Source organism: Meles meles, chromosome 6 (genome assembly GCF_922984935.1).
Source record: "Meles meles chromosome 6, mMelMel3.1 paternal haplotype, whole genome shotgun sequence".
Classification (NCBI taxonomy): Eukaryota; Metazoa; Chordata; class Mammalia; order Carnivora; family Mustelidae; genus Meles; species Meles meles.
This window is the reverse complement of record NC_060071.1, coordinates 27,284,120-27,301,050: the sequence shown is the minus strand read 5'-3', so window position 1 is coordinate 27,301,050 and position 16,931 is coordinate 27,284,120. Positions and strand designations below refer to the sequence as shown.

General features: G+C 36.0%; 1 protein-coding gene and 1 pseudogene across 2 annotated transcripts in view; both read right to left on the bottom strand.

Annotated features, from left to right (window-relative positions):
• The window catches only part of GABRG3 (gamma-aminobutyric acid type A receptor subunit gamma3), a 675,960-nt gene that overhangs the window by 290,687 nt on the left and 368,342 nt on the right, over window positions 1–16,931 (bottom strand). The gene's annotated exons all lie outside the window — the stretch shown is intronic.
• On the bottom strand, window positions 1,250–7,623 carry LOC123944721 (annotated as a pseudogene).

Here is a 16,931-nt window from a genome sequence, read left to right as displayed (position 1 = left end):
TTGGGAGAATGAAGCATTGCCTCTTAAAACTCTGAAAATCAGCCAACATTCTCAGACATTTCATACATTGTTATAGCAGCAGTGATATTTCCCTAATAATTTTTCTAACTCCAATATGGTTACAAGTTGACACAAGTGTCAGAGATAAAACATACTCTGTGTGTGTGTGTGTCTGTGTGTATGTGTGTGCGTGTGTTTATTTTTTGCCTTAAATGGTTTATTGGGATAAAGCCATACTACACCAAAATACATCTCATATCTTATGACCTGGATATTTGTTTTTGCTCTACCTCTCCTATACCAATAATAATAATAATAATAATAATGATGATGATGATAAAGAGCACAAAATCAATAAACATTGTGCTTGATTAAAACCCCTGGTGATGTAGTAGATGACCTCATTTCTCTTGCTGGATTTTCACAGCTGTGAAAGTCACTTTAAGGATAAAATGGGGTGAGGATCATAATTGCTCAGAATAGTGTCTGGCACATACTAAGTGCACCTACATAAGTGTTAGGGATAAACTGAAGGCTCCCATGTTCGAGCATGGAGGTCTATGCTTAACATTAAGCCACAATCCCTCTACCCCAGCCTGTGAGTAGGTCTGAGCAGGGAAGAGACCAGGGCTTCCCTCATATTCAGCATGGTTCATACTGTATTTTTAAAATTCAAAAAGTGTTTAAAACTTATTTTAGAGAATACATACATTATTTAAAGCAATAAAGACACACAAAGAGAACAGAGATTTCACCATTTCTATTTACTCAGATAATGTTTACTATCAAGACTTTGTTAGGGGGAAAGGCTTTAAAGGAAAATATTTTTTTTCCATAAAATTGGAAACAACTATTAACTGTCTGTCCTGCCCCCACCACACTCATTGAATGTCTTCTGGAAAGCCAAATGTAGAAATAAAATAAAACAAAAATCCTGAACTGGTGGGTAAATACTCAAGTGGATTGTTAATGTAAGTAACTGTTCATTAGCTTAAGGCATCACTTAGGTATTTTGAAGTCTTCCTCTTCATTTCTCCATTACAGTGTTCCAGCTGTCCTGCCCTGTTTTCCCCTAAAAATAAATCACAGAGCAGAAATGTTTGTATCTTTGAGTATCTCTTCCTAAGAATTCATTTTAAGAAAGAAAATACTGTATAAAAATATGTAACAGAACTATAAAAATGTAGGAAAACAATCCTTTTTCATAACCAAGCAGGCTGTGCTTTGCTTGGTTTCTTTTGTGTACACTTCAGGGTTTGTTTGTCTGCCCCAAGAATAAGACAACACTTGTAGGATAATGTTAGATGAAATGTAAAAAAAAAAAAAATCTGTCTACAATGAACAAAGGAAGTAATGACCCGTGATTAGATTCCCAGTTGTTGTTGCTTAAGCTTTGGTTCCATCTTTGCTGACTTGAAGTTTTGCTTTTTGCAAGATGTAAGAAACATGTAGGTTTTCTGACCTTGTTATTTTTGCAGAATTTGCTTTTGATGGATCAAGCATCTGGCAACACCAACAACTTTCAGTGGCTCCTTCAAATCAGTTTATGCTATGACTGTGCACTTTGGCAGAATCAGCTGCATACCCTTGATGCCATGGTGCTCACATCAGTTGTCTATGGTATTGGTGCTGATGTGGCGGTAATGGCTGAGGATGGGGATGAGGTCTTGACTGGCAGAATGGTCAGACTACTGATGTTTTCCCCATGATATGGTAGTTCAGTCAAGTTGTACCCTAAATCACTGGGGTACTTTTGATCCCCAGCAGAACACAGAGAGCTGGACTACTACTGACACTGATAAGATTCCCCATCACTTCCCAAAAATGAACTTTCTTTGTATTCTCAGATTGAAACCTTGATTTTCTTAAACCTTAAATTACATCTCACCAACAAGGTGCAGTTCAGTGGGCATGTCATTGATATGGTCTAGGGAAAGGAGACTGGCCATCATATCACTGGCTTCATTTTTAACACAGTCACAGAGCTTGGTGTCTGCAGACAATCATATACAGAAATGTGTTCATTGTTGGGTAGATTCTTCTGACTAGGAGAAGTCGAGCTGAGTAGGAAAAGCTAATACTGTGAAAGTTAGTCTTTTTCCTTTTCCATAGAAAGCTTTCCCTGTGCAGAGTGTGTCTACTATAGTTGTACATCGGGAAATCCTACAGAAAGAGGGAAAATGTGCAAACATCTCTCACACCTGTTCTTGCTATCCCAATCCTATTGATGTTGACATCCTTAAGTAAACCATCTAGAAATCTCTAAACAGAGTCCTTCTAGTCCCTCTCCATCATTTAGTAACTTGCTGTTATTCTCAGCTTATCAGATGGGAGGAAGGAGGTTTAAAGAGGTTTAGAGAAATGTGACGGCTGCTGATCAGAGAAATTACTGATCATGTTCTCTTCTAGGATTTTTACAGTTTCAGGTCTCACTCTTAGGTCTTTAATCCATTTAGAATTTATTTTTTTGTATGGTATAAAAAGTTGTCCAGTTTCATTCTTTTGCATGTACTTGACCAGTTTTCCCAACACCATTTATTGAAGGTACTGTCTTTTTCCCATTGCATATTCTTTCCTCCTTTGTTGAAGATTAATTGACCATATAATTATGGGTTTATTTCTAGGTTTTCTATTTTGATCTATTGATCTATTTGTGCCATTACCATACTGTTTTGATTATAACAGCTTTGTAGTATATCTTGATATCTGGGATTGTGATACCTCCAGTTTTATTTTTCTTTCTCAAAATTGCTTTGACTATTTGGGGTCTTTTATGGTTCCACACAAATTTTAGGATTGTTTGTTCCAGTTCTGTAAAAAATGCTATTGGAATTTTGATAGGGATTTCACTAAATCTGTAGATTGCTTTGGGTAGTATATAAAATCTTTCCATTTGTAATGGCATTGATGGAGCTATACAGTATAATGCTAAGCAAAATATATCAGTCAGAGAAAGACAAATACCACGTGATTTCACTCATATGTGGAATTTAAGAAACAAACAAATAAAGGGAAAAAAGGGAGAGAAAAACAGAAATAGACCCTTAACAATAGAGAACAAACTGATCATTACCAGAGGACAGGTGGAGGGGGAGGGGTGGGTTAAATAGGTGATGGGGATTATGGAGTACCCTTATCCTGATTACCACCAGGTAACGTATGGAATTGTTGAATCACTATATTGTACCCCTGAAATTAACATAACACTGTATCAAAACAAAAACTTAGTAACTAAAAAAAACAAAGGGGTTGAAAGATATATAAGAAAGTTCCCTGATGTTCTATAGTGAGTGAGCAGGGAGCTGGGATTCTAAACTAGAAAGCTTTGCTTGATGTCCTTAGACCCTTCCTCACAGACTCTTCTCCCAATATTCTACTGCCACAGGGTTCTTCATAATAATGAGGATCAGATGACTCCCTCCTGACCTCTAGGGGAGCTCTGGGAAGTGGATCTCATTGTATACATACTGTCACTTAATTTAATATTCAGTGACAGATATGGTAGGTATTATTATTCTGATTTCATAGATGAGAATATCATGTTCAGAAGGGTTAGACAATATGAAAACACCTATACAGTGAGAAGTGGTGAAAGCTCACTCCTATTTCACTCTAGACCTCCGATGCTTCGACTTCATTTTTTTTACAGGCATGCCATGTTTGGAATGTGCAGACACCCTCTGTGTACTTTCCAGTACAAGAGTCATAAAACACACTCTTCTTCGTGTGATCCAGCCTTGAATACAGGCACACCCAAGACCATTTTCTGCATACCCTTTAGGTGTCAAGAGAAGTGGTCTTGCTGCTACATGATAGAATCTGCAGGATGCTGAAAGATCACTTTCTCTGGCACTTCCTTGACCTTCCTACCACCATACCGTTCTACTTACTTCCACCTATTGTAGGTCATTTGGGAAAGAGGCAAGATACCTCCAGTGATCCACTGTGACAGGGCTAGGTATAGTGGGAGTACATGAAACAAAGAACTTCTGTAAAGCAAAGGACACAATCAACAAAATGGAAAACAATCTACAAAATGGGAAAAAATATTAGCAAACCATATATCTGATAAGAGGTTAATATCCAAGATATATAAAGAAATCACACAGCCCATAGGGAAAAATAATGTGATTAAAAATGGTCAAAGGACCTGAATAGACAGTTTTTCAAATAAGACATATAGCTGGCCAACAGGTACATGAAAAATGTTCAATATCACTAATCATCAGAGAAATACAAATCAAAACGACAATGATATGTTACCTCACAACTATCAAAATGGCTATTATAAAAAAGATAACAAATAGCATTAGGCTAGGATGTGGAGAAAAAGAAACCCTTGTGTTCTGTTGGTGGGAATGTCAACCAGTTCTACCACTATGGAAAACAGTACAGAGTTTTCCCAGAAAATTAAAAGAACCTTACAATCCAGCAATTCCACTTCTGAGCGTGTATTCAGAGGAAGTGAAATCAAGATCTCAAAGAGCTCTTCCAACCCATGTTCATTTTAATGTTATTCATAACAGCTAAGACATGGAAACAACCTAAGTGTTCATCAATGGATGAATAAAGTAGTTGTCATATATACATCTATACACACACAGACATACACACACATATACATAATGGAATATTACACAGTCTTGACAAAGCAAAAAATCCTTTCATTTACAACAACATGGATGGATCTTGAGGGCATTATGCTAAATGAAATAAACCAGACACAGAAAGACTAAATGTGCATGGATCTCAATTATGTGTGGAACATAAAATATTCAAACACGTAACAGAGAGTAGGAAGATGGCTTCCAGGGTCTCAAGGGAGGAGAAAATAGGGAGGTAATGGTCAAAGGGTACAAAGTTTCAGTTATGCAAGATAAATAAATTCTGGAGATCCACTCTAGAGCATGGTGCCTATAGCTAGCAATACTTTATTATGTCCATGAAATCTGCTAAGAGGGTAGATCTTATGTTAAGCACAATTATCAAACAATGAAAAAAAAAAAAAACAAAGGGAGCTGGAGGAAACTTTGGGACATATGGATATATTTATGGCCTTGATATTGGTAATGATTTAATGGGTATATATTTACCCCCAAACTTACTGAGTTGTACACATTAAATATGTACAGCTTTTTACATGTCAATCATACCTCAATAAAATTTCAAAAAATAAAAGTGGCAGAATGTCATTATGGAAGGAAAAAAAGAAAGAGGAAAAAAGAAAAAAAAAAAAAGAAGAGCACAACATTCAAATTCACAACACCTCTTCCAGTGAAGCATTCTTTTTTCTGCCATGATCAAGTCCTTAACCTCTCTGAACATCTTACTTTACCTAAAGCTAGAATAAAATAACCCACCTTCAAGACTGGACAGTGAAGCCACGGCAATCATGTGTAACAGTAGTTACCACTTTTAATGAGTTTCCACCACATTGAGGGTAATATTTACATGGAGGATATCCCAAAACCCTGTTATTTCTGTTGCAGATGCCATCACTGTCATTGTAGAAGGCATGCCCAGTCAGAACCATCTGCAGTGGACATCCTCCCACCATGCCCCTGCAAGTCTTACATGGGAATGTAGAGACAATACAGAACAGGAGAGGCCAGAGATCAAGGAATACATGGGAAATTGAGATGGCTGGCAAGTGTGGGGTAAGCCCCTTGAGGAGTATGGGACAGGTAGAGACAATGTGGCAATGTCCACCTCACCTACCATCCAGGTTGCCTGATGTGGTCCTTGATGGGAAACCTGGTTACCAGGGTACTGTCTTGATTCTCACTGAGAGGTGTAGGATGCTGGACTCAGTTTTGTCTCCCAGACATGCCACAGAGTTCATTCTAACTGCATCCAAATTATGTAGATTCAAGCAGATGCTGGGGCATTTGAGAACCTGGAATCCACATATTTGGTATTTAGAAGGGTGGGAACTTCCTCTTAGTATCAGTCAGGGTTCTTCAAAGAACTGAACCAATAGGATAAACAGATATAGATAGGCATAAGCATAAGAGAAGACTTAGTGGAATTGGCTCAAGCAGTTATAGAGGCCAAGAAGTCCCATGATCTCTCATTTGTAAGCTGAAGTCTCAGAAGAGCTAGTGATGCAAGGATACCTTGGAGAAATTGCAGGTTCAGTTCCAGATCACTGCAATAAAGGAAGTATTACAATAAAGCTAGTCAAATGAGATTTTTTTGTTTCCCAGCATTCATTCTAACTGCACTTTATGAAGTGTACAATAATAGTATGTCCAAAAAAAAAAAAAACCCACAATGTACATACCTTAATTTAAAATACTATATTATTAACAAAGGCTACCATCATCTGAGCTTCCAGTGAATCATAATCATAGAGCACAGAGCACCATAACAAATATAATAATATGAAAAAGTTTGAAATATTGTGAGAATTTCTAAAATATTCACAGAGACATGCAATGACCAAATGCTGTTGGAAAACATAGCATGAATAGACTTGTTCAATGTAGGGTTGCCACAAACCTTCAATTTGTATAAAAAAAGACACAATATTTGTGAAGCACAATGAGTGAAGGGAAATAAAATGAGGTATGCCTATGTAAGACTGAGTCCATAGACGTGAAAATTGGGAGCTAATCATGTAAGTCCTATCTGAATCTGGAGGCCTCAGAACCAGGAGGAGCAATGCCTGAGGGCAGGAGAAGACAGACGTCTTAGCCCCAGTAATAAGTGCAAGTTTCATAATCCTCTGCCTCGCACTTGTATTTGGACTTTCAGTGGACAGGATGATACCCACCAGCACTGAAGAGGGTAATCTATTTTAGTCTACTAGTTACATGCTAATCTCTCTCCTGAAGACACCCTCACAGACACACCCAGAAATAATGTTTTACCAGTTATCCAAGCAACACATAGCATGGTCAAATTGACACATAAAATTAACCACCACTCTCCCCATGGAAGATGGGTTTCCTTTTGGAAGTCTCACACCTGAGCATTTGCTTCAGAGGACACAGGATGACTGCTGGCATTTCACACCATCTGCTATTTGGTAATTAACTCCTCCCAACAAAGGAAAATAACTTTCAAAGAGCTGTGTGATTCCTTTCCTCCAAAGTGAAAGGAATGGGAGACAGCCCCACCTGCCAGGATGCTCTACCTGGCAGAAGGCCCAACTCATTAATGCACTTGGGCAGCATTCAGGAAACAAGCAATTTTGACTCAGCTTATTTTAACACACACACACCAGTCATGAAAGCATTTGGATGAGCCAGGAGTACTTAGTTCCCTCTCCAGGTCACATCAACAAAGGCTTAGAATAAAATACATTTGGCTGTACTCTGGCTGCTACACACACAGTAATAAAGAAGGTATTAGTGACTCCTAACAATAAGTCTTTCTGGTTTGTTTGTACCTCTGCACAGCCAATCAGATGCTGCTAGAACCTGATAGTGATAAGGCTAAGTGAAATCTTCCAGTCCTGACCAGCCTGCCTTCCTGCCTTGAAAGGATACAATTCAACTGACCATGAGATGCAGATGGTACCCTCCCGCTAGGTTCTGAGACCTGACGTGGAGCATGAACCTCATTGATGTCTTTAGATTCTTTTTCCAAGTCAATATTCCTCAGGGATCCCATAGCCATGAAGGGATTAGAACACAGTGAACCACTGTCTCAATCAAATTCGGTAGCAATGATTTTAGCTTCATAGCCACAGAAGTGGGGAATTTGATCAGCTGAAACCAGTTTCCATTGCCCTTTGTGTTTTTTTTTTTTTTTCCTATCTCATCATGGCAGGTATGTATTAAAAGGAAAATAGAAGGCATGCATTACTAAAGGAACTTTTTAATCAAATTGTCATTTTTTTTTGCTATTGAATTGTATGTGTTCTTTATATATTTTGGATATTAGTCCTTTACCATATATATGATTCACAAATATTTTATCCCATTCAATAGGTTGCCTCTTTCTTTCTTTCTTTCTTTCTTTCTTTCTTTCTTTCTTTCTTTCTTTTTTTCTTTCTTTCTTTCTTTTTTGTTTCCTTTGCTGTGAAAAAGCCTTTTAGTATGATGCATCCCCAGATATTTATTTATTTATTTAGTTTGGGTTTTGGTATCAGATTACAAATATCATTACTGAGACCTATGTCAAGGAACTTATATCTTATGTTTTCTTCTAAGAGTTTTATGGTTTGGGGTCTTAAACATTTAAATCTTTAATCCTTTTTAAAAAAATATTTTTGTATTTATTTATTTATTTGACAGAGATCACAAGGAGGCATAAAGGCAGGCAGAAAGAGAGAGGGGGGAAGCAGGTTCCCTGCCGAGCAGAGATCCCAATGTGGGTTCAACCCCAGGACCCCGAGACTATGACCTGAGCTGAAGCCAGATGCTTAACCCACTGAGACACCCAGGCACCCCTATTTAATACTTTTTGAGTTAATTTTTGTGTATGTGTGTAGTGGTCAACTGTTTTTCTTTTCTTTTTTTTTTTTTTTTTTTTCATGTTTTCCCAGCACCATTTATTGAAGAGACTGTCTTTTCCATTGTATATTCTTGGCTCCTCTGTCATTAATTAATCGAGCATATATGCATGGGTTTATTTATGGACTTTCTATTCTGTTCCATTGATTTGTGTCTCTTTTTTTCCAAAAGCTATTGGAATTTTGATAGAGATTGCACTGTATCTTATTGCTTTGAGTAGTATGGACATTTTAACAATATTGATTCTTTCAGTGCATAAGCGTGGAGTATTTTTCCATTTATTTGTGTTTCCTTCAATTTATTTCTTACAGCTTTCAGACTACACCTAGGTATTTAAGTGTATTAATGTCTTTTTTTTTTTGTATTAATGTCTTTTAATTAATGTCTTACAACTTTCAGACTACACCTAGGTATTTAGGTAAACAACCTAAACAGGGAGCAAAATAGGAAAGAGGAATCAAGAACATTATGATTTTAAGCAAATCACACAGATTTAAAGGAGATGAATAGCTGGTTTAAAACCTCTGGGAGAGTCTAAGACTGGTTTCCAACAACAGTTGGCCATGAGCTGTAGGTAAACTATTAAGTAATTGAAATGTGACTACTCCAAACTAAAAAGCGAGGTTAGCATAAAATACACATTGGATATTGAAGACACTGTGAAACTGTCCCATACTAATTTATTAAAACATCTCACTAATTATTTTTCACATTTATTATTGCATGTTTAAATGATGATATTTTGATAAGTTTTGTTAAATAAAATATTATTAAATTTAATTTCATGTTTGTTTTAACTTTTTAAAATGTGAGTTCAAGAGGGGTGCCTGGGTTGTTCAGATAGTTAAGTGCCCAACTTGATCTCAGCTTAGGTCTTAATCTCAGGGTCATGATTTCAAGCCCCACAATGGGCTCCCTGCTGAACATGAAGCCCACTTTAAAAAATGATGTGACTCCTAGAAAATGTATAATTATATCTGTGGTTTGCATTATATTTCTCTTAGTATGATAAAAGAAGATCAAGGAGTGTTAATTGAAAATAAACACTTTGGAAAAATGGAGAGACCACAATGCTACTCAGAGGGAACAGTTACACAGTTTAAAAGAAATGTAAAACATAGGAAAAAGCTAATACAGAGATTGTGCTGTTGCTTATCCAGGTCATGGATATATTTTATTTGGTCAGTAAGGTTTTAACCTACAAAATGTTTTAATTATACATTTAATCTTAAGTGAATTTGTTGTTGACTTTTAAAAATATTGGAAGCCTTCATATAAAAATTCAAATCTCCTCCTTGAGAAATAAAAACACCTAGCAAATCTTTCCTGTGTTCCATCAAAGTAAAATTTGGCAAACACTGAAAGTGATTCTCTCACAGGCAATTTATGTTCTTTGCCATAATCTCCACCATGACCTGTTGTACACTGGAGCCTGAAATTAAATGTCAGCTACTGTTTATTTGTCAAGCATGTAGTTGTGTTTCTTGATGTATACTTACGAGGGAAAAAAATACATATGGTTACTAGAGTCTTTCACTGAAATTCTTGATGTAGCTCTGTTTTGTGTTTGTTTGTTTTGTTTTGTTTTGTTTTGTGAGAGTGTGTGTGTGTGTGTGTGTGTGTGTTCCTTGCATTTGCAACCCCTACCCTATAGAATAGGAGAGCATGGTACAGAGCAAAGAAGGGCTAAGAGTAAATCTTGACATCTGTATAGAATATGAGTTTCTTGGAGTTAAGAGCACTAGATAAGGAAAAACAGAAACAGAAATTTCTGATATATCAGACTACAACAGGGAAAATAATTAAAGGATGATCAAAGATAACTATCTCTGGGGCACTAATATATATTTTCAATTTATCTTACAAGATAAGATATGTCATATATTTATGTGTATATATATATATATATGGAGAGAAATATATATATATATATATATCTTTCATTATATCTTATAAGAACAATTTAAAAATAATTCAAGATCAGGACTAGAAAGCAATATCCTTCTAGATATGATAGCATAACAGTTTCAGATATTAAAAGAGATATGAAAAGAGGTATCAGATTTCAACATCAGAAGGAAGCTGAACATATCAACAATCAGTAGCTCACAGAAAATGGAGGAGTGGACTTGAAATTTATCTTGGTACATGTGAGGTACTGCTATATCTACTGGAGTAGATAACCAAATTCCCAAGAAAAACACAACAGGTTAGTTTATCCTCTTTCCTTCACAGAAACTTCTCATGAGATTGAGTAAAGTGAAGCACAACTGACATTGGCCACCAGATGCCATTTCTTTTTTTTTTTTTAATATTTTATTTATTTATTTGACAGAGAGAGAAGTTGCAAGTAGGCAGAGAGGCAGGCAGAGAGAGAAGGAGAAACAGGCTCCCCACTGAGCAGAGAGCCCGATGTGGGGCTCGATCCCAGGACCCTGAGATCATGACCTGAGCCGAAGGCAGAGGCTTAAACCACTGAGCCACCCAGGTGCCCCCAGATGCCATTTCTCATCAAGCACATAGCTACTCTTGAATGAGGGGCTCATGGAGTGCTAGAAGAGCTAGCAAACATCCCTCCTCATCAAGCAACCATGAAGGAATAATGGAGGATAATCCTATTGTCATGATGATTATGATCCTCTTTAGAGGCCTCCATTCTACTCACAACGACAATATTTTACTCCTTTCATATGTGCTGTTCTGCAAGTGAAATATCATTAAATCATGTAACTAAAAACTGTAGAATAATCTATTTTTGGTTTGCAATTAAATGCAATTAAAACTCTATAAGTAAAATCCATAGACACTAGATCTTTTTGTTTGAATTGTCTATACACAAGTTATTGAAGATGACTTTAGTTTACAGTTTGGTAAAATGAAAATATACAGGAGATATATTAGCGTTGTATAGAGCTATATTTTGAGTGAAAAAAAGACAAAATCCTTAAAAGGAATGGTAAAGCATGCACTTTCAAGACAGAATGAAGTGGAGTTAGAGAGGGAAGAAGGAATCTTGTAGGTTATGGTAAAGCATTCAAGCTTGATACTATCACCAGGGGAAAGAACTTTTGAACAGTTAGAAGTACAGGATTGATTTAGATAGATATATATATTTTAGTAAGCCAATGCCAGGATATATGTATATAATGAACTTTAAATATAAGAGTGGGAGTGGAAACTCCAACAGATAGAAACAGTTAACAGTGAACAAGTTCAAGAACATTTTTGAGGCAGACTAAATAGTAATTGGTTTAATACCATGGAAGAAGCACTTTCCAGAAGTCAGAGGATCCCATTTCTAATCCCTTAACCTTGGACAGTGACAGCATCTGTTTCCGTTTCCTCATCTACACATGAGCAAGATGGACTAGATTTGGAGTTTTTAAACTCTGAACTACAAATTATGTAGCTGATAGGTTCAAAATACCATATTAAATTATCTGAGTGTATGAATAAAGGACCATAGGCTTGTCCAGAATCTCATAGGGAATGTTACCCCAAAATATGTAAGAACCATAGTAAAATATTGTTTACCACTGAGATCTCTAAGCTGGAACTTCTGGCCCAGGGTTTCCAGAAATTTCTAATAATTCAGAAGTTTGTTTCACTGAAGTGAAGGAAGAGGCATAGGATCTTTTTTGTCATTTTTCACCTTATTATTTCACTTAAGCCCTTAAAATATTATCAGCAATTTGGACCAATTATATTTAGGAATTAGGCCTATAATGACACCTCAGTATGATTACTCATATTTCCATCTTTATGAAGTAAAGATTTTGGGGGTGTTAAGTTTGTTAAGTTTTTTTTTAGGATTATAAATATTTTTATTTTGTTATGTTAGTCACTATACAGTACATCATTTGTTTTTTTTGTTTTTTTTTTTTTTCCCTTTTTATTTATTTTTTTTTTCCGCGTAACAGTATTCATTCTTTTTGCACAACACCCAGTGCTCCATGCAAAACGTGCCCTCCCCATCACCCACCACCTGTTCCCCCAACCTCCCACCCCTGACCCTTCAAAACCCTCAGGTTGTTTTTCACAGTCCATAGTCTCTTATGGTTCGCCTCCCCTCCCCAATGTCATTTGTTTTTGACGTAATGCTCCATGATTCATTATTTCCACGTAATACACAGCACTCATTACAACACATTCCCTCCTTAATACCCATCACTGAGCTAACACATCCCCCAACTCCATCCCCTCTGAAACCCTCAGATTGTTTCCTGGAGTCTAGTCTCTCATGCTCTCTGGTTCCTCTCCCCTTCTGACGCCCCCCCTCCCCCTTCAGGTTTCTCTTCTTTCCCCTCATGTCCTCCATGCTGTTCCTTATGCTCCACATGTGGGTGAAACCATATGATAATTGTCTTTCTCTGCTTGACTTGTTTCACTAAGCATAATCTCCTTCAGTTCCAACCATGTCAATGCAAATTGTGGGTATTTGTCTTTTCTCATGGCTGAGTAATATTCCATTGTATACATGAACCACATCTTTATCCATCATCTGTTGAAGGGCATCTTGGCTCCTTCCATAGTTTGGCTATTGTGGACATTGCTGTTATGAACTTCGGGGAGCATATGGCCTTCTTTTCACTATATCTGTATCTCTGAGGTAAACACCCAGGAGTACAATTGCTGCGTCATAAGGTAGCTCTATTTTTAAGTTCTTGAGGAAACTCCATACTATTTTTTTTTAAGATTTTGTTTATTTCTTTCATTTTTTAATTTATTTATTTTTTTCAACGTAACAGTATTCATTGTTTTTGCACAACACCCAATGCTCCATGCAAAACGTGCCCTCCCTATTACCCACCACCTCTTCCCCCAACCTCCCACCCCTGACCCTTCAAAACCCTCAGGTTGTTTTTCAGAGTCCATAGTCTCTTATGGTTCACCTCCCCTTCCAATTTTTTTTTTATAAACATATAATGTATTTTTATCCCCAGAGGTACAGGTCTGTGAATCGCCAGGTTTACACAGTTCACAGTACTCACGATAGCACATACCCTCCCCAATGTCCATAACCCCCTCCCCCTTTCCCAACCCTGCCTCCACCCAGCAACCCCCAGTTTGTTTTGTGAGATTGAGTCATTTATGGTTTGTCTCCCTCCCAATCCCATCTTGTTTCATTTATTCTTCTCCTATTCCATGTTCCATACTATTTTCTAAAGTGGCTGTACCAGATTGCACTCCCACCCACAGTGTAATTAGTTGTTTTAAAAAAAAATAGATTTTGGATATTAGCCTTTCATCTGATAAGACATTTGCAAATATCTTCTCGCATCCTATAGATTGTCTTTTGGTTTTGTCTACTGTTTCCTTTGCTGAAATTTAAAATAGGTTTAAACTTACGGAAAAAATTATAAGGATACTACAGGGAGTTCCCAACACACCACACCTAGTTTCCCCTATTATTAGTATCTTACACTAATATGTACATTTGCCACAATTAATGAGTCAACATTGGTACATTATTGTTAACTCATGTCCAGTCCTCTTCTTTCAGATTTCCTCAGTTTGCCCCTAATGCTCTTTTTTTATTCTGAGATGTCATCAAAGATACCACCTTAGCTATGATGGTTTCACAGACATTCCTTGTTCTCAATGGCATTGGCATTTCTGAACAGTACTATTCAAGTTTTTGTAGAGTGTATCTCAATTAAGATTTGTATTTCTCATATATACAAATATATTTGTATTTCTCTTATTTCTCATATAACCCCATATATGGGCTTAGGGTTTTTAGAAGGGAGACCACAGGAGGAAGTGCCATTATCATCACATCATATCAAGGGTACATACTATCAATACAATTTATATCTGTTCATATTGACCTTAATCACCTGGCTGAAGTAGTATTTGTCAGTTTTCTCTACTATAAAATGGCTCATTTTATTCCTTTCTATGATAAATTTCTTGGAAAGAAGTCACTATACTCATCCTTGACTTAAGGGGTAAGGAGTTATGTTCCACCTCCATGAGGGTGGAATATCTATATAAATTATTTGGAATTCTTCTGCATGGGAGATTTGTTTCTTTTCCCAAACTACTTAAGGGGAAGTTATATTCTGTTGTATGAGCATATCAAATTTTATCTGTTCATCAGTTGATGGAATTGGAGTATATCTGTATATCCATTTTTATAGCAGCACCACGCCACACTCTCTTCGTTATTGTACCTTAGTAGTAAGTTTTGAAATCAGAAGTGTGAGCTCTCTAAATTTGTTCTTCTTTCAAGGTTGTTTTGGCTATTCTAGATTTGTTTAATTTTCCCATAAGTTTTAGAATCAATTTGTCAGTTTCAGAGGAAAAGAGCCAGCTGAGGTTTTGATAAGTATTGCACTGAATCTATAGATTATTTTGAAAAGCACTACTACCTTAAAAATATTGTCTCAGTTCATGAACATAGAATGCCTTTATATTTGTTTAGATTTTCTTTCCTTTCTGTCAACAACATTTCTGTAGTTCTCAACATATAACTCTTGCACTTATTTTGCTAAATTCACTCTTAAGTATTATATTCTTTTTGATACTTCAGTAAGTGTAATTGTTTTCTGACTTTCCTATTCAAGGATTCATTTTATAATTTATAGAAATACAAATGTTGCTTGTATATTGCTCTTGTATCCTGTAATCTTAATTCAATCCATTGAAATTTATTGACTTACTTCATTACCTAATATAAGGCTTATTTTGCACAAAGCCTCCTGTGCACTTAAGAACAAAGTATATTCTGTTGTTGTTCAGTGGACTACCCTATATATATCAACTAGATATGGTTGTTTTGAAGTACTATTCAAGTCTTCTGTTTCCCTGGTAGACCTCCTATTTACAGTTTTTTCTCTCCATTTTTGAAAGTGGGTTATTCAAATATCTAACTATTATTGCTGAGTCATCTGTTTTTCCCTCCAGATAGGTCAATTTTTACTTAAATTTTAATTTTACTTTATGTATTTTAATGTTCTATTATTAGAACATTATGCCTGTTTATTATCACTGTGTATTTCTTGATGTGCTGACACATTTTATTATTATTAAATGTGCTTCTTTGTCTTTAATAACAATTTTCTTTAATATATTTTGTTTTTTACTAATATAACTAACAACTCTCTTTTGGTCACTATTTGCATTATATATCTTATTTCATAATTTCACTTCCAAATGATTTGTCTTTGAATCTAAATTGTGTCTCATATAGACAATATATAGTAGGATCATGATCTTTTATCCTTTCTCCCACTTTTTGCTTATCCATGCATCTGTTGATGGACATTGGTTGCTTATCCATGCATCTGTTAATAGACACTGGGTTCCTCAGCTTGTGGACTCAGGAGAAACTCCCCCTAAAAGTAGATTCCCCATCCTGACTTGGCTCTGGGAACAACAGAAAAGCAAAAAATTCCTTCCAGGAATGTAAAATCACAACCTGAAATCACAGATATGTAGCTAGAATTCATACCAACTCTGTAGCCTAGGAATCCAGGCTTAAACTTTAAAGTTATAGAGACACCAGGCAGAGCCAGAGCAAAACCTCCTTAGAAAAACCCGTTTGAAATGTAAGCCCCAAAGAAATCCTACAGAAAAAATTTACAAGAAGCATGAGCTCAAATGGAAAATTACTTATTGAACAGAAAAGTAAATGAATTACCATGTAGCTGAGTAAAACAAAACAACAAAGTCTGCAAGTTGCTCCCACAAAGATATCAGAAAGTTCTGGAAATTTAAATAACTGGAAGATGACATTAAAAATTTAGTGAAGAAATAAGATGTTGTCAAATTGCATAAAGAACTAGAAAAAAACAAAATATAGGATGTCTAAAATAATGAGAAACAACCATTAAAGTTATAAAGTAAATAGATGAAATTATTAACATATCAGAGCACTGGAAGGGTCTACATAGCTAAATTGGGTTCACGGGGAACACTGGTAAATAGTGAAGTGGACAAATTACTAGGAAAATTATATACATATATACCAGACTGATTCACAAAGAAATAGACTATATGAATGGTTCCATAATTTTCAAAGTAATTAAAAAAATAGAGAATAGCAGGCCTAAATAAATCTACAGGCAAGTTTACCAAAGACATTCACAGACATTAGCCATCTACTTGTTGCTAAGCATTAAAAATATGTTATCAACATATTTAATGATTTTGGGGAAAATGTTATTTTAAATTGGGATTCAACTAATTAAACTAATCTCTGCAAAAGAATATTTTTGCCCAGTGTAGGTCAGTGAAATTTTGCTTTCTACCTTGTCTTTTTCTCTACCTAAAATGAACTGTAAAGTGTGTTCATCTCTTATTTCATTTTTGTCTTTTCACTTTAATGTCCAGCGAGGGAAGCCACAAAAGCTCTGCTTGAGGTTTCATCACATTTGTTTGTCAAGCTCTATATGCAATTTTATAGAAAGCCAATAAAGTTAATTAAATTCTTATGAGTCATACTTAGCTACTTGTGATCAACAC